Source organism: Cyprinus carpio, chromosome A6 (assembly GCF_018340385.1).
Source record: "Cyprinus carpio isolate SPL01 chromosome A6, ASM1834038v1, whole genome shotgun sequence".
NCBI lineage: Eukaryota > Metazoa > Chordata > Actinopteri > Cypriniformes > Cyprinidae > Cyprinus > Cyprinus carpio.
Genome location: NC_056577.1, coordinates 28840169 through 28860005, shown reverse-complemented (window position 1 = coordinate 28860005; position 19837 = coordinate 28840169). Strand labels below are relative to the sequence as shown.

Below are 19837 nucleotides of genomic sequence, written 5' to 3'. Positions count from 1 at the left end.
AATGCTGAATTAATCTTGTAAAATGTACTACAGTAAACTTCAAAAAATCTAAAATCACCATTCACATAATATGTGTCCACACAAGAAATTAAGTCATACAGATTTGGCACGACATGAAGATGAGTAAATAATGAGGGAATTTTCATTTTTAATTCCTTTAATTGTCTTATTTTATTCCATTTGTTCTTTCTTGTTGTTACTTATTCTCAGAGCACAAAAGAACCTGCAGAGCAAGCCTGGACATCTGGCATTGTCTTGATTGTCTTCACCTCCATCACACTATCCGCCTTGTGTTTGACGATGTGTTAACACATGATCTCCGGGTGCTGTGGCATCATCTGACCTTTCATTTTTCTACATGCCCAGGATTGTCCTCATTTAAAAAGGTCCCTCAATGTTGACTTTAGGTGTTCAGTGCAGTGTCCAAGAATAATTGAGACTCCCGATTCGTCAGTATGTTTACAGTCATTGAGGGGCTGTATTAGTTAATGCCTGGCAATGGCTCTACATAATTACCTCTGGATTGACAGGTTAAAACGATCAAATTAGCATTGGATATTTCCACCTGATTTTTTATTTATTCATTTTTTTAAGCAAGAACAATATAAGAGGAAGCATCACTGTCATGCTGTTGACAGTCCAGACCTCTTTCAGCCTGTAATATTCAGTAGAGTGTGTAATACGGCCATTTATTTCACTGCAAAAATGTCAAACACCCTCCCAAACTGGCCTTCAGGCTGAGTTACAGGGCTACAACCACCTCAGGTTTTTTTGTAACCTAAGTTGTTGCTTTTAAAATACTGCAAGAGCATTAGAATTGCCTTTGTGACTAATGACTGACTGGAAGAAAAACATTGAAAACATGTTCTTTCATTGTCTTCTTTCTGTAATGGTCTTTATTTACAGACGAGCATAAAATCACGGCTCTTGTTAATATTGTTGTGGTGTTTTCTCAGAGGACCTGTGTGGCATTTAGCTTCTGTTTCTTTTGCATCGCATTTGAAATAAGCAAATCACAGTGCGACAAATCCACACAGATATCCAGTCTTTTGTCTACACCAGTCAGTTTTAATAGGATCTTTTCTTCAGGGCTTTTGTCCCCATTAACAGTATTCATCAAATCTTGAGAACACTTTGGAGAGAGTTAAACTCTCAAGGGATGGTGTGAAGCTGTGAATCTGGAGGAGTTTCAACTGGAGCAGATGTGGAAGGACTAATGTGCATTATTGATGCTTGGATTTTTTTCGCTCTCCGCTGCTCTTCTGTCTTGGGTAGGTTGTTTCCTAAATCCTTATTCAGTTGTTTTCTCACTTACTGGCTTTCCCTTTTATTTTTCTACTCTGTTGCAGTTGCCGTTTTCCTCCCCATACTCCCTCAAAGTGTCACCTGTGCCTCTCACCTCCAGTGTTATCATTAATACTGGCATATCTATATTGGTTCGCCCTGATAAATTTTAACTTCCCTCTGGGGAATTGAATTAAAATCTCGAGCTTTCAGTTTAATTTTATCTTGTAGCTCTGGGCTCAAGGCTAAGCTATAGCTTACACACAGTATGATGTCTCCATCACAATGTAAAAAAATAAATAAAAATAGATGTGAAATGCATGCATAAGCCCCACGGAGATACGGTAAATACCCGAGAAACACATCTCTGTAATCCTTGCCCTAAGTGTCGCTGTCTAGCATTGTCTCATATCTTTTAGAGAGGCATGTCTGCCTGAATGTGTAGTGCTGTGTGTTTGTGTGTACATTTTTTTTTTCTTAAAAAGCTATATAATAGATATGAATACAGTTTGTAATCTGTCAAGATATTTGATGTGCACACAAATAGTCCAGCTATTTTCGCCCTTCTAGAAGTCAGTAGTTTTGTAAACTGATATTGCGTGCATGCAATGAAAAGAGCTGTAGCTACAAATTGGAATTACACTAGAAGTTGCATGTAATACAAAAGACATTTTTAATGTATTCAATAGCACTGCCATACACTATTAAAAATTAATCTTTTTAATGGCATGGGTGTTTCCATGAAGAACCTTTATCATCCATGGAACCTTTCGATTGCACAAAAGGTTCTTCAGATTATAAAAATGTTCTTTGAAGAAATGGTTCTTTTATGAACTGTTCACTGAATGGATGAAAAATGGTTTTTGGTCTTTTTTTTGTAAGACTTTTTTTTTCCAGAATTCAGAATGCATAATTTCTGCAGAAATAATAGCATATTACTATGCTGTTGTAGACATGGTGTATTATTTGACATAAAAAAATCCCAGGAAACACAGCATGTTGCTGGAACGTTGTGACAACATGCTGAAATGTTTGACATCATTGTCTGAAGGTTGTCACGATGCTGTCAGAATGTTTTTACTATGGTTCTGCAAATTAAAATTCTACTAAGTTTACTTGGACAACCACTGTACAACATGTACACATCACGGTCCTGAAACGAAGCTCAGATGTCAGACTTTTGACATTACAGATATAAATAATCTGTTTGTTGGGTTTGAGCACTAGGTAGAAGCACTATAGGAATACTTGACGGACCGTTGAATTATTAACCTGGTCAATTGCATGACAGATAGTTATGTGATGTCAACTCAACTCGCCAAGTAAAATAAAACATGGTAACAGCAACTCTACACTTAAAATAAATTGGTGTAGAAACACCTGACAATTTTATATTCTTAGCTTGTAGCCTATTGTGTTACAATAAAAAAAGAATAAAACAGCTTTTTTTTAGAAGGCTCATGTGACTGAACTATTCCTCTCATGAAGGTAAATATTATTTTAATGCTATTTCTAAAAAAAAAAAAAAAAAAAAAACCACCATGAAAACTACTTTATCTAACAAACTCAATTTTAACCACCCCAATAAGTAGACAGATTGTGTGTCTCCCCCTGCGCAGTCGCAATGGTTTGCTCCACACCAGCACTGTTTATACTGTTGAGCCGCTGCTTTCCTCAGTCACTGCGCCGCTGACAGCTCCTCCTCACTCTCGCGCTCTCTCTCTTGTTGCTCTTTCCACATTTTTGCTCTTTTGACATTTTCACCGGTGAGTACTTTCTTCTCGTTTTCTCTTGTCTTCATCTTTACCTCTTTTCTACGTCCTCTTTTGATTTGGGATGTGCTTGCATTTTGTTCTTCTTCTGAATTCAGCTGACACTTATCTAAAGCCGGTTTTTAATGTTTTACCTTCTTGGAGAGGGGGACGTTAGGTTTTGGTTAACTTTGGTTAACGTGAGTCAACTCTTCAGTATGTTGGTTTCTTTATTTTGTACAATATCCCGTATAGGAGCAAGTGCTGGACGTTTTGTTTTGCTTTTAAATATCTTTTTCTTTCGTTCTGTGTGATTATCGGTTGGACATGTTGATGCTGACGAATTACATCAATGAGAAAAGACATTTTCTTTTTATTTTCTCGGTTTTGAGAGAACAGTTGTCAAAGTTGTGGAGCGATTTATATAGTTGATAATCAAAATTATATATTTTTTGTTTGTGGACTGATGTGATGTTTGTGTTTCGGAGCGCGTGTTAATGCAGCGCAGCGCGCGACTCTCCACTGCAGATCCTGCCAAAATTTAAACACGTCTGGATTGTTAAATAACATCCGAGATCTGCTGTTCCACCACAGTTATCCATGTTATGCTACTGAGACACCGAAATTGTGGACATGCCGACAGATACCTTGACTTGATTTAATTTATATGGGGTATGTTTTGGATAAGGTGGTAAAAGTACATTTCTTTAAAATCTGTCAGACATATATTATAGTTACTGAATGCCTTTTATAAAAGTGACAGATTTGAAATTTCTTTAAATAAAGGAGTTGGAGAAACAGGTATGGAAACATACAATATTGGCATTCTCTATAGGGAAAATAGAGAAAAAAATATAAAATTAAAATGTTATTTGTTGATGGTGTCAGATTGTCATTGTTAAAGGCATTGTTTACATATATTAGTTCTAGGGACACCAAAGGCACCCTATTTGTGGAATGACCGTCCAAGCATGTTGTGAAATTGCTTCTGTGATTTCCTGGCTGTGTCTCAAAACCTAGTGAGCTGTCTAGATTTTAGGGCATCTTGTGCTTCTGCAGCAGTGCACAGCTGACTGGAAACTTGCTTTATGATGCTAAAAATGCAGTCAAGGTGGACCACCTTGTTTAACCTGGTCTGTTATACTGGTCTCGTACAAAGTCTCATATTCTTGCAAGCCAGCTGTAGCTTTTTAATTACCTCTAATTATAAGAGCAACAGTTTGATCTGGAGAAGGTGCAACTGGGCTAATAAATGTTTGTGATGTGCAGCAATATGATGATTTGAAATGCAATGCCATGGAACTAAAATAAAAAAAAATATTCAGAACTTGTTTAAGGTTTGTTGGTCATGTTCGGCCTGAAGGAGTGTGAACTGAACACACACACACACACACACACAAAACATTAATGAAATGGCGTGTGATAGAGAACAAACAATGTTAAATATAGAGGAGTCAATTCTGCCCACTTTGCCACTTCATCTGTCACAAGACTTTGTTTGGAATCATGGCAAACAAGTAAAATGTATTCTTCTGTCTCTTTTCTAATCTGATCCTTCTTTTCTTTAAATATACAGTCATGGCCAAAAGTTTGCCAGTGACAAATCTTGTGTTTTGCAAAGTTTGCTGCTTAAGCGGTTGTGGTGTTCATTCACATTGTTTCTAGATTATTGTGTAGAGTAATCAGATGCAATTTAAATAATTGCTAAAAGCTTCATTGGCCAAAAAATGAACTTTTCACAAAAAAAACAAATTTCACAGTTTTTTGATCCTGACACAAAATGACCAATTAACATTAACTGACTAATCATATCAGCAGCACATGTGAAAGTGTGAATGAGTACTAGTCAGGTAATATTACTATCATACTAATTATATTGTAAGAGCAGATTGATTACTATAAAAGGAGGGAAGAAATGCTCAAGATCAGTGTTTTTTGTTAACAATGGTTACCTCCAAAGAAACACATGCAGCCATCATCGCTTTGTATTAAAATGGCCTTGCATGCAAGGAAATTGCTACAAAGAATATTGCACCTGAAAGAACCATTTACCGGATCATCAAGAACTTCAAGGAGAGAGGTTCGACTGCAGCAAAGAAGTATTCAGGTCGTCCCAGAGTGTCCAGAGTTCCAGGGCGGTCTCCTCCTAAGGAGTCAGCTACAGAATCGTGTCACCAGCAGTGCAGAGCTTGCTCAGGAATAGAAGCAGGTTGGTATGAGAGCATCTGCATACACAGTGAGGCCAAGACTTTTGGACAACCTCCTGGTGTCAAGAAGGGCAGCAAAGAAGCCACCTCCAAGAAAAACATCAAGGACAGACTGAAATTCTGCAGGAAGTACAAGGATTGGACAGCAGAAGACTGGTGCAAAGTTATTTTCTCTGTTAAAGCTGCCTTCCGACTGTTTGGGACATCTGGAAAATCGATTATTCGGAGAAAAGATGAACGCTACCATGAGTCCTGTGACATGCCAATGGTGAAGCATCCTGAGACCATCCATATGTGGGGTTGCTTTTCAACCAAAGGAGTGGGCACTTTCATAATTCTGCCCAAAAACACTGCCATGAATAAAGAAAGACATCAAAACTTCCTGCAAGAGCAACTTCTTCCAAGGATCTATAAGCAGTTTGGTGATGATCCGTGCATTTTCCAGCATGATGGAGCACCATGTCACAAAGCAAGAGTGATGAAGTGGCTCTAAGATCATTACATTAAAATTTTGGATCTGTGGCCAGGCAACTCCCCGGATCTCAGTCCCATAGAGAACCTGTGGTCAGTCCTCAAAAGGCAAGTAGACTAGCAGAAGCCCACAAATTGTGATCAACTCCGAGAACTAAAAAGGCAAGATTGGATCGTCATCAGTTCGGATTTGGCCCAGAAGCTAATATCCAGCATGCCAGAGCGAATTGTAGAGGTTATGAAGAACAAGTGTCAACACTGTAAATATTCTCATATTTTTTTGCCAATAAATGCCTTTAAAATGTATGATATTATTATCATTATTTTCCACATTTCTATGGTATACTGAAAAACAATCTATATATACTGAAGCAGCAAATTTAGCAAAACACACAATTTATGTCACTGTCAAAACTTAGGCCATGACTATAGATAATATACAGTGTGCACCCACATGCTTCTTTTGAAAGTCCTTCATGACTCCATATGATCTTCAGTGCATGCACTTTTGCTTTAAAAGTCCATTATTGCCAGTGTGTGGCCAGGTATCGATTTTAGTATTAAGAAAAGCATACAGTTTGACCTTCCAAACACAGTGAAGCACTTTAAGTCATTTGTTCATACATTTTCTACAGTAATACTTTGTATTACTCATGCCTTCCAATTGATGTGCTTCTATTTTTGTTTATGAAAGAATTTGTAGGAATAATTCTCTGTTTACTGTCATGCCATTAAAGGAATATTCTGGGTTATGTACAACTTAATGTCTCTGTCTTTAAATAACACAGAATATTCTTTTAAGGGTGAGATGTGACCGTTTACAGAGTGTTTTTGGGGTGATTTTGGTTGTTGTTGTTTTATATTGGTTGGTCCATATTACAGTCTTTCTCGTCTTGTACTGCCATTAGCTTATCTAGAGCATTAGTTGCCTACCTCAAGAACACCCAACTCAAGTTGACCACTTACCGCTACTGAATTCAAATAACACACTGCAGTGCCAGCACAAAAATTGAGGCTTTTATAAAATAATGGGTACATGCATTAAACGTTATCTACAAATTAATACAAAACTGACAAAGTTTGTATGTTTGAAAGCCAGTAAAATATGCAGTTTGCATATGTCAAAAAAAGAGAGAAAGAATACTACTTACAATTTAATACAAATCAGGTTTTTCAGAATAGTACTGTGATTAATCCAAACAATGAAAAACAATGCTTAATCCAAACAATGAAAAAAGTGCTAGTACCAAATTTCAATGATTCAGTGGTTAGTGATTTGCTCAGAAACTTCACAAAAGGTCAAACAGTGATTTTCTGTTGCTAATAATTATTTCTTGACTTCTAGAAATGTGCATATTGTTAAGGTCATATGCTATGTCTTGTGACTTCCCAATGTTCAATATACTAACTATAACCCAGCTTTGAGTAGTTAGCACCACTGATGTGACATTGACATGGCAGTTGGATATATTTGGATTAGCTTGCAGCTTTCTTGTGAAAAGTTAAGATTTTATTAGTCATTATATTTTTTTCTTCCATCACAAGCCAGTGGCAAAAATTACTTTAAGTCAGCTAAATGTCAGGAATATTAAAGTCTCATGGGTATTTTTATGTTTTCAAACTTTTTCACCATGAGGGTGTACTCAAATTTTTTGAAATATCAAACATTATAAAGGCTTATCAGATTAATTAATTCATTCGGTCAAATCAAGCATCATGAATTAGAAATTTAGATTACATGTACATGAAAGTTTAATGAGTAAATTAGTTGTGCTGTTATCACACTGTAGGGTCTCTGTGATGCGTAATGAATTCAGTATGGAAATCATAACCTCTTTATTTTCACATCACACACACACACACACACACACACACACACAACACACACACACACACACACACACACACACACACTATAGTGATCTCATAATCACATGTGGATGTAAACCATTACTGCCAGCACTGTTCCCTATGACACTGTAAAAACGCATGTAATTTTAACTGAAAAAGAATGCAAAAAATGCTACAGTAAAAACCTGTTATAGAGAGAGAGAGAGAAAAAAAAAATATATATATTATAGATATAAATATATATCTCAAAGCATGGTTTTATGTATGCTGTTAGTGTTATGGTAAAATATTTTTAATTTGTAAAAATGAATGTAAAAATTAATTGTGTTCTAATTTCCCTACACGAAACATCAAATTTGTTTGGGTCATAAATTGTCTACATTGCAGTGTTTTATGTGCATTTTATGTTATTTAGTTAAAGTTTATTGCAATATCGCAATGATATTTGTTTGAGTCTTTGCTATTACAGTAAATTACTTATTTTAATAGTTCAAATGGTTTGTTTTTTACATAACATTCTATAATTTCATGCCAAATACAGTATGCAGTCACCAAAACGGCATCCTCTAATGTCTGTTGCTTTATCACAGTTTTTTGTTGTTGTTTTGTTTTGTTTTTTAAGATTTAAACTATTTGATGGATTTTCAGCATTTTAACTCCAGTGTTTGATGTCGTCTAAAGTTTATTTCTCTGTAAATGTCTCCGAGTGATGTTTTGGGGAGGATGCGTGGCGTGACTGTCAGTGCTTAATGCAGCAGAGGGCAGTGGCTGAGTGGACGTGATATTGTATGACTGGAATGCTCCTCAAATGTCAGTGGCTGCCGCCACCCAAACAACTAATCCCCCGATAAAGCCCCTGCGACACATTCAGAATTAAACATCAGAACTGTGCTTAGACTGATCGTCCTCCACTCGACTCTACATTTGGCTGGCCTTGATGTGAAAAAGGCTTATGTTTGTCAGCATCTTCATGATTGAAATGATGGAATATCTCAAGTTACTCACAAGTTATGCTGTCAGTGGAAGTTTCCATTAGGCGTGACTGAGAAAGAGCAGGCTTATGGGGTCAAGAGAGAGACATTGAAAGGAAAATATCACTTTTTTCAAATTGAGCTTCCACTGGAAAATTAAATTTGGCTGTGCACTATTGGAGAACAAATTTAATCATGCATTATTGTTATTACTCATACTGTACACCCTAAAAATTAAGCTTTTTTTTCAGTGGTGCCATAGAAGAACCATTTTTGGTTCCCCAAACCTTTCAGTGAAATATTTTTTTTTCTTAGTTTGTAGAACATTTTTAAAAATCTAAAGAACCTTTACTCCACTATTAATAACATTGGAGTGGAAAATGGCATTGGAATGGAAAGTTTTATGACTGTTACAGGTTCTTCGTGGAACCATACAGTGGTATGCGAAAGTTTGGGAACCCCTTGCAGAATCTGTGGAAATGTGAATAATTTTTACAAAATAAGAGAGATCATACAAAATGCATGCTATTTTTTATTTAGTACTGTCCTGAGTAAGATATTGTACATAAAAGATTTTTACATTTAGTACACAAGAAAAAAAAACCCTGAAATTATTAAATTAACCCCATTCAAAAGTTTGTGAACCCTTGGTTCTTAATACTGTGTGTGGTTACCTGGATGATCCAAGACTGTTTTTTTTTTTTTTTGTTTGTTTGTTGTTCATGAGTGCCTTGTTTGTTCTGAACAGTTAAACTCAGAAGACAAATTAAGTACAATTTACCTTGATCTTTAAATTCAAAAAGTTTTCACCCCCTGCATCTTTTATGTAAAATATCTTACTCAGGACCGCACTAAATAAAAAAAAATAGTATGCATTTTGTATGATCTCTCTTATTTTGTTAATATTATTCACATTTTCACAGAATCTGCAAGGGGTTCCCAAACATTTGCATGCCACTGTAGATGCCAAAGAACCTTTATTTTTAAGAGTCTGCAAACACTGAACCGTAATCAAATTACCACCCTGCACTGTTTGTGTTACAGACATGAAAGATACATTAAACCTTGCAGCTTGTTGAGGAAAGGTGCACTTTAATTTTTCTAAGCAATAAAGCTTGCGATTGAGCCATATCTACAAACTGTAATATCACAGATACTAAATCTTTTCAGTTAGACCAGTAAGAAACCACCCTAAAAAAAAAACCTAGAAACTGCATAGCAACATGCTAAAAAGCACGTAAAACACAACACAACATTAAGGCAGTGAGGTTTGTACAGGGAGGCACCACTCATTTTTCTCAGAAAATGTAATAATGTCTTATTATAAGGATGCATTCATGTTCAGCTGCTGAAATCCTGCTATTATAGGTATTTGCTTTGTTTTGAACCATAGGATCCCTCACGCACTCCAGGTCACAAGCGCTGGGACCAAGCAGCATATCCGCATCCGTCTCCTGGTCACAGAAGAGATCTGAGAGGTATGTGCAACTTCGGTTCCCAAGCCAGAGTCTCTACAAACATAGATTTAGCAGTGTTTGATCTGAGCGGAGGTGTTAAAATTCAGCGTTTATACTGACAAATGTTAACATGGCTTTTGTGCAGAACTCTCATTGGGCACAAAGCAGCACACATGTTCTCTGCTAATACTTGGAGGCGATTTTAAAGCCACTGAATATTTTTACACACACATAAGGGCTGGTTCACACAGAACATGTTTTTGCATTCCTCTGTGTGGCTTTTTAATTATTTTTGAGTATTGTGCTGTTTCTCACTGCTTTCTCATGCACGAGCATCATGTTTTTAAGATATTGAAAAGTGCAAATTTTTAAAATGTGTCTTGAGACCCAACCTACTTCTGCAAGTGGATACTAATCTGTGGCTTTCCACATTTTTAAAAGCAAAAACACATCCTGTCTGAATGGCCTCTAATACTGCTAAAAACTGGTTTGACTGAACTTTTAGTGGTTAGATGATTTTGTTGAGTCAGTTTATGCTGTTTTCAGCAGGTCTTCCATCATTGGTTTATCACTGTTGTCATATGAGATATCACTGTTGTCATTTTTTTTAAAGCATTAAAGGGGTCATATGATGCAATTTCAAGTTTTCCTCTCTCTTTGGAGTGTTACAAGCTGTTTGTGAATAGACAAGATCCCTAAAGTTGCAAAGACTAAAGTCTCAAAACCAAAGATATATTCTTTATAAAAGTTAAAACTCGTCCATGCCCTCCTAAAACGCCTCATTTAAACATACCCCCACATCTACGTCACTTTGTGGGAAGATTTGCGTAACACTGCCCAAATGTTTAGGCAAAGAAAGAAGACGTAACTTTTATTCTCGCTGGAGTATTGTTGCCACCGCCGCCATGTCATGGAGACGCTGTGTGTTTTGATGTGAAAAAGAAAATACTTTGTTTGGTCTTCCAAAAGAGGACACAACTAGAAATTAGTGGTTAAGTTGTATTTACAACACTGTTCCAGAACAGTTCAAACCAAATATTAGAGTGTGTACAGCCCTTTTTTTTTACGGAGGACGAGCACTGTTTCATGAACCTGGGAGAGTAGCATACAGTGCCGTCTGTTCTGACTCACAACCTGTAAGTATGTTTTCATATTTAAAGAATTTGCCACTGACTATTCAAACAGCGAGTTTTGAGCGGTTTATAGAGTAGCACTTGTTGTTTGTTGTTTCTTTGATCACAGATGCAGACATGGTTTTATGTTTACGCGACGCGATGCTACACAACGTGTAAAATGACAGTATAAGTCATTATTATCCATAATTATGTCCCCACTGGATGCAACAAATGCCTCATTTGTAATGGGTTTTATTGGTTTTGTCTCATCCCACCGGGACACGGCATCACAGTAAGGTAAGGAGCATAACATTTCCGTCACACACTTGAGGTATTCGGCCAATCACAATGCACTGGATAACTGACCAATCAGAGCACATCGCTTTTCAGATCGATGAGCTTTGTAAAAATCAACGCATTTCAGAAAGGTGGGGCATAGAGGAGAAACAATAATGTACAGTACAGTATGTGGAAAATAATGTTTTTTTGAACCTTAAACCGCGTAAACACATTTCATTACACCAAATACACAAAATAATGTTATTTTTTAGCAACGTCATATGACCCCTTTAAAGAAGTAGTTCATCCAAAATTGAAAAAAATTCTGAAAATTGACTTCTAAAATTTACCCTCAGGCCATCCAAAATGTTGATGAGTTTGACTGCGTTTACACTTGACATTAACACGGTACTTTTATCTGGATGTTGTCAATATACACATTGAAAAGACAAGTGTAAATGCGCTTCTGATCAGAATGTTATCCAATCAGCGTGTCATGGTCCAGAGGTAGTCGAGGACACATTGTGATCAGATCTCAGTGTAATGTAAATGCAACCCAGCCATTGTGTCTGCATTATCGCAAAACAAGTTAATGCCAAATGTAAACACAGCCTTTGTTTCATCAAAACAGATAAGTAGAAATGTAGAATTACATCACTTGCTCACAAATAGATGATCTGCAATGAATGGGTGCCATCAGAATGACAGTCCAAACAGCTGATAAAAACATCACAATAATCCTGTAATTAAAACAGTTTAAAGTTATTAATGGTGGATTTGTTTATTAGCCTTTTCTCTTCACAAGATGTTAATTGATAGACTGGAGTCATTTGGTTTACTTGTGGATTATTGTGAAGTTTTTATCAGCTTATTGGATTCTCATTCTGATGGCACCCATTCACTGCAGATAATTTATTGGTGAGCAAGTGATGCAATGCTAAATTTCTTATCAGCATATTGTATTGTCTGAAAGCAAATAAATTTTCAGAAAATTTTTATTTGGGGGTGAACTGTACCTTAAAAATGTTCAAGTAGTTAAATAACAGAAAACCAGACTGTTCAAATCATTCACAGACAGAAGTTGTTTCTCTGTGGCTAAAAAAGTGCTCTTTGCAAAGCCTAGGGCTTTCACAGAGACAGGTGTTATATCTCAGGACACCTATTTCAGCAATATCTGTCAGATACAGTAATAAGTACATTTTATATGTGTTATTAAAAACATTACTTACATCACCTTTAAAGTTTAATAGCCAAGGCATAAGGAAAAGAAATATCACAAATGAGATCTCTAGTATCTCAGTTGCTTCACCTATACAGTAGACAGAGATTAAAAGAAGTCCAAACTGAGAGTGTTGCTAAAGTTTCCTCCATTCAGATATTTCCCATCTAAAGTCTCCACTAGAGTTTCAAAAGAGATCATAATAAGTGCTCAGATTACCAAAGTCTGTGAACTTTAAAGCCCAAACTGTCTAAGCTATGCTAGATATTTATTATTACTATATATTTACAGTTGTCTCCTGAGAAATTTTAAGAGAGACATCTAAGATAAATTTGAATCTGAAATGATATATAACAGAATTCGTAATCTTCTGTTCTGAGCAACCTCTAAACAATAAAGTTGTGCTTTTGGAGAGTTTCATTTTAATAATACAGCATGTATAATGTATATAGACTGTGTATATTAAGTCATTAAGAGTTACGGTATTTTGTGCATGAGATTTTGTATAACATTGTGTGCTATCTTTAAATTTGAAGTAAATTAAATTTTGATCTTTTCAATGCATGTATGTAAAATCATTCGTCATTCAGTCACTAAACAACAAACAATCATGCAATCTGGGGAATGTGATTTGCAAATTTGTTTTGAATGTGGGTGGGCTGAATATTTTTAGACGAACTGAGCTAAATCTGTTTGGCATGAAAGTCTTGAATGAGCATTAATTAGAGGAAGCACTGCAACAAGGTCGGCCTCGGTTTGGCATTTTAGACAAGAATGTCTGGAACGAGGATCTTGATGAAAATGTTTTGAATAGTAAATGTGCATCAGAGATGCGGGTAGCAGATTCATGCATCTCTATCTAATCAGCACTAGCTAAGAAAGGGCATGTGAATTATAGATGCAAAATTTCATGAAAATGTTATTCATGTGTTCTGATATGTCAAATACCGACCGTGACATTGGCCAGGGAGCATGGTGAATAATGCTTACTGAGAAAGAGAGAGGAGGTTAAAGGAAACCGTGCGCCGTTTCACTTTAAGTTAAATTAGCAGTCTGAATTCATTCATATCTACAGAAGAAAAGACAACAAGTTCTTTTGAAGTCAATTTCATGAGCTATTTCCATCACCTTCCTCACCAGGACTGCAATTAGGTTCATGCTTTGCAAATCAGACCCAATTATGTGCGTTCAGTAGAAGCACATTTTTTTTTAGAGTAAGAACAAAATGAGCTTGCAGTGAATATATCTGATGTGTTTCATGGAAATCAGTAAGCCTTTCCTTGGAACGCTACCCACATGGGGAGCCATGTCCAGAGGTTTAATTGGGATTTTGTGGGTGGGCAAAAGCATTATTATGAACGCTACCATTCACAAGTTTGCAGTCAGTGGGATGTTTTAAGAAATTAATACTTTTTTTTAGCAAGGATGCATTAAATTGATCAAAATTGACAGTAAAGCCATTTATAATGTTACAAAAGATTTCAATTTCAATTAAAGCATATAAATATAGAAAATGTTATTAATATTTCACTGTTTATTTTTATATGTTTAAATTTTAATGTTTGTAATGTTAATATATATTAATGTTAATTTTAATTTAAATAATATTTCAAAATATTACAATTTTTACTGATTTTTTTTAACAAATAAATGCAGCCTTTGTTGTTAAAGAACAATCAAAATCCAAACATTTGAACTATTGTGTATATTGAAACCATTTATTATTATGATGTATGTTTACAGTAAAGTGGAGCACTTTTTGCATTAAAATGAATGGCAAAACTTGTGCCACTTTAGTACCCTATAAATATTTGGTAGAAAATGAACAGCCCTCCTTTAAAAAGCTAACTTAAATAAACACGTCCATATGTAATATGCAAATATTATCAAAGTCTATATGGTATGTGTTGGGGTGGCTCAGTTTAACCCTGGCCTGCGGCTTGTTTACAGATGTGGTCTTGTTCATTGTACAAAGCTCGTGATAGTGGTCAATATTGCTAGATGAAGAGAACATTCATGTGATGGATGAAATTCCAGTGAGCTTTAAGCCAAGTCATCTGTTTATTATATATTGCTGTGTGTTTTTCTATCAATAATAAATGTTTTTTTCCTGCAGTATTTGCTGAAAGGAATATTTTCTATATAAGAAGGCCTGACCTCTGCCATGAGTTATGGGTTAATTTAGGCTTCCTTTGTGTGTGTGTGTGTGTGTGTGTGTGTGTGTGTGTGTGTGTGTGTGTGTGTGTGTGTGTGTGTGTGTGTGTGTGTGTGTGTGTGTTCGGTGATGTATTACACAGACACCGCACACCCGCTATCCCTCACTCTTTGCACCAGCTTGTCTAAAAAAAACACACAGAAAACACAAAACATTCTAATGAAATATTAAACATTCTGGCACCTAAGGGGAAATGATCCAAGTGTTAGACTTTATAATAAGGACATAAGTTTCACAAATATTTGCTGTATGGACCATTTTCTCAAGACTGTGGTGACGCGTTGCAACGGCCATAAGCATCGTAAATTCTCCAAAGTTGTGTATATTTTCTTTTCTTTCTTTTTAATTTGTGTACATTTATTATATTGTATTATATTATCTTTGCATTAAAAAAAAAAAAAAAAAACGCTAATAAGAGGGTGTTTCTTATACAGCATCCATGGGAGTGTCGGTAAATTTGAAATTGTTCTCTCTTCTGACTGCCATCATCAGTCACTCTCTACTTTATTTATTTATTTATTGAAAGTCTTGAAAACACTAGACTAGCATGGAGTTTTTCTTTTGCTATTTTAGCAAATGAGAATGCAAAAAATATATTTTTTGTAGTCTCCCATTTACTACTATAGAAGTTTACCCAACTGATGACTTCCGCTGCTGAGAAACCCAGAAATGTGAAAAAGGTCCATTCTTAAGTAATATTCTGCTCATTTCATTCCCAGAGAACTTTTAATTTTGTTTCACGAATAGTACAAGATATTTGGAGAATGTCACAGCTTTTTCTGATTAAATTTACCTATCAGCCAGCAGCCATTATCCAAAATGACAACGTGTCTTGCAAATCAACTTTTTCATCTTTGTAACAGTAGAAATATGATTTATTGCATGAAGCAAATATCACAAATGCCTGTTTTCATATTACATCACACTTTTTAAAAAGACACAGTCAACATTCTTTTTTTTTACCTTTGCCTACTGTAAGTCTACTGCTTCAGAGGATGGTTTTTCTACACAAGAAAAGCTCTTAATAATCTAACATGAGTTTCAGATCTCAGTGTGAGCTCAGATATTTCTCATCAAATTATCTAAACCATGTTATTTTATTTGTGTTATAGCTCACCTCTGAGCAACACAAGACAGCAGAAGTGCTGTAATATGCAACAGTGGCTTAAAAAACATTTAATACATGCTAAAAGCTGTGATTACATTTTGTGTGATACAATTGAGATGTATTTTCCATCTAGCTTAGTAAATGCATTACTGCCAAGCTCTGGTGGTGCACATTGGTGTAAGCTTCTATAGTTCATGAGTTGTTGCTTTAACCCTCAATGCAGGCTCAAAATTATCGACTATATTTTCTCACCTGTGATCATCGCTTGTTCTTCTCCTGACCAGAGTCTGTTAACTCTATCAGACTGTCATTTACCTGTGTTGTCTCCTTCTGTTTGCTGACACTTTGTTGCTACAATATGACGTCTGACAAGACTTTTCCCAATGCATGCCAAAGACCTTCAGTCTCTTGCGGCTGCTTTTTAGCTCTTAAAACCATAAGTCAGACATGTGGTCTATATTATGTGTATTTGGACTAGGGAGATATTTATCAAGACTATACAGCGAAATTATATAAATATTTTTAATAATATTTAAAAATATACAAACAAATGGTTGAAATGGATTAATTATTACTTATATCATACTTTTTAATATAAAAAATAGCCAATTTGTTATGTAAGTTTTGAATATACATTTATTTATATTGTCCAAAATATTTGTATTAAATATTTTCGAAGTGTATTTTAAGGTTGGCTTCTTTCTTCTTTTTTTCTTATATTTAAAATTGATTTTAGCCAGATTAATAAGGGAAGTGAAATTGTAATTTTAGTAACAATCTTGTTTAGTTATTTGTTAGTTTGTGTATAATGTTCTAAATAGGTTAGAAGGGCTGATGTACAGTATAGAGGTTAAAACACAATGCTTCAGTGCTGAGTCTTGGTTTCTCTGTTTTTGACAGATTTTTTGCTGGAACAGCCCAAGTCATATCCCATCATGCCTTTCTTCTTGTCATTGTGTCATCTTGTCTTAACCAATTTGGCAAAGAATGAAGCATTACAAGCTTTTATTGTGTATGAAATAAAAGCTTGCTTTTACCATCTACATTATCAAACATGTTGGAAGCCCACTGTTGTCAGTCAGCTTCAGCAGGGCTCAGAAGTACACAATCCCTCAATTTTCTCCAATATCTCTGGCTCAGGCCTAATCAGGCATGACTGATCCTTGAATCATTTACAAGAGGAACCGTTCCACAGCGTAGAAATCTGTTTTTTCGCCTGCTTGATTCTGCCATCAAACAACATGGTCAGATGAAGGCAGACCCCTGAAAGCTTCACATCCAGAAGAGCTGCTTATGTGGTCTTAGGTAAAAAAAAAAAAAAGATGCATCAGTGTTCATTCCTCGTCTTTGGCACACAGATTCATTTCAGGCTATTTACGAGATGAGACGCATATTGAGCTTTAAAATCTCCTCTCTTTAGGAACATGAACCCGGCGACTTCCCATCTTCGCTGTGTTCTGTCTGGTTGTTAACCAGAAGACTTACAGGGTCATTCCTCTTCTGCAGTTCCTTTTGAAGTCTGTGACTCATAAATATTTAATATGCTTTTGTTGAAATTTAAGCAATATTTCTCTAAAATGGTTTATCAGACTTTCAGTTATATGATCTGGTCAAGCTCAGACACCTAAAAGTTATAATTAATTGACTGAACTTGTCTAGAGCATATTTTCATATTTTTAATATGAATGTGTTATTTGATTATTAGATATATTAAAAATATATAATAAAAAATGCTCTACTCAATCTCAGTCATGTTTATGACTTGATTATTTACACAATATAGCAAAAACTAAGGTCACGAAGAATTTTTTTTTTGTTTTTGTTTTTTTGTGAAGATAACAAAAGTGACAGGAAAAATCATATTTACCCATTAAAGCAGTATTTGCAAGAAACTAAGTTTTGTTGAAACATTTTGATAAGAGAAAGACCAACTAAATTGCTTATTTTTAATATTTAAAAGCAGTGAAATTCTTTTTTTCAAGAAAGTATTTAAAAAGTTACCTAATTAATATGATTTCCATCTCTTAAAAAATGTGAATTTATTATTTTATCCATTATGTTTAGACATAGATGATAAGGACATAAATGAAAAGCATATTAGGAACGACCCATCTGTGGTTTGACTGACTGGGGTAGTTCACATTTGGTTTCTGGTAAAATGTGTGCAGTTATGAACAGATAGTATAAAATGTGTAATTTTGAGTAAATTGGCCATCTGCAGTCCAATCGTAAATTAATTTAGGAATAGTACATTACATCAGTGCAGAAAAAAAAACATTTCCCTCTGTCCTCAGGTACACCGTGTAATCCTGAAGGAGAATGAATGAGTGTGTGGTGCTGTCCTGTTATCACTAGTGGCTGTATCTGATAGGAAAATCACCATTTAATAGGAAGATAATGTGTCAATTAATTCTCCCTTAATGGCAGTGGAAAAAAAGGTGAAAAGAAAAGAAGATAATTGTGTTACTTTGGGCTCAGCTCCTTTATCCTTGTCAAAGTCATCCAAGTCATGTGTTTCTGCTGCTGTCTTGATTGCTGTTACTCAGATAGACATGTTGATTTATTTCCTTCTTCATGCACTGCTAAATATAAGCTTCAGTTAATACCAGAGGCATGTCTAGCTGCTGCTCAATCAGTTAAAGCATCCTTGTTTTATATGTCCCCAAATAGAAGCATACAGCTATTGTTAATTTCGTTAACAAAAACTATGACAAAATATATTTGTTGAGGACCATTTTCACGACTAAGATGAGATGACACCGACATCAAACACTAACTGTAACAAAAACAAAAATAAAAATCTATTAAAAAAAATATATATATAAAAAATGTATTTAAAAAAATAAATAAAAATAACTCTTGCTATAACTCTTTATCCGAATTAATATTTTCTTTAACAAAAAAAAAAAAGAGTAGAAAAATTATAGACTATGAGTTTTAACGTTTGGGGTTGCCAGATGTCAAGAGTTTAAATCCCCCTATTAGAGTTTGTCTTTTCAAATGACACTTTTTTTCTGGCCAGTGTCTCTTAATTTTTCACAGCCTGGCAACCTGAAGCTTAAGCAATGCATGAAGAAGAAAATAGTGCTGATGAGCTGAAGACATTGACAAACATGTAAATTGGAGTTTAGCGATCTCCGTTGAGATTTTCTGCTCAAATGAAAGTCTAATACAGCCAGTCTATGGTTTTTACATGCTTGTCTGCACTGTATAAATCTGCCAGCAAACCCTTATAATAAATCCAATTCAAACTGTAATAAATCCAAATGGATATTGACTATATTGTTTGTGATTGTGGTTGCTGAATAGTCTTTTTTTGTTGCTGTTTTATGAATATAACATGAATATAATTTTGAATTATTGGAATTAATATTAGGAATTTCACTGTTTTAGCTTTTGAGTTTTACCAGTGTTCATAATGTCGAGAGTGTGTTAGTTTATGTGATAATTTAATAAACCAGATGAGGTAAGTAATCCATATGTATGAGCTGACATTTCTCTTTATTTGTGCTTATAGGGGAAAGTGCAGTGACATTTCTCAGATAATAACAATCATGGTCAGTAATCACCATTGTATTCTGAGAAAAATAATTGTGATGATCAGTTTAACCATTATGACTTAAGTTTTCATTGAAAAAAAACTAGACTGAAATTCCCAGTAAAGGTTAGAAGAGTCTAGCAATCACACTTAAAAACAGATGCAAGTATTGATTGTTCCTTGTTATGTGATGGTTCTCCTTTTAAATTACACATAAGGTGGACCACGGTCATAAGGTCTTGAGCTTTTTTGACACAGAAATGGTCTCTTGGTGTAATTATTCTTTTCTTTTCCTCTTGAATAGATGATTGGTTACTTGACCCTTGGAGGTCTCCGTTCTGAGTGGTTCCTTGAAAAGCATCCTTGCAAAT

General features: G+C 35.2%; 1 protein-coding gene across 2 annotated transcripts in view; it reads left to right on the top strand.

The window, feature by feature from the left end:
• Positions 1–2916: 2916 nt before the first annotated feature.
• Positions 2917–19837, top strand: part of LOC109091589 (RNA-binding protein Raly-like) — a 71581-nt gene continuing 54660 nt past the window's right edge. For both annotated transcript variants that reach the window (XM_042758889.1, XM_042758890.1), the window contains exons 1-2: positions 2917–3050; positions 9929–10013. The gene's annotated coding sequence lies outside the window, so the exon portion shown is untranslated. The remainder of the gene's footprint in view (positions 3051–9928; positions 10014–19837) is intronic.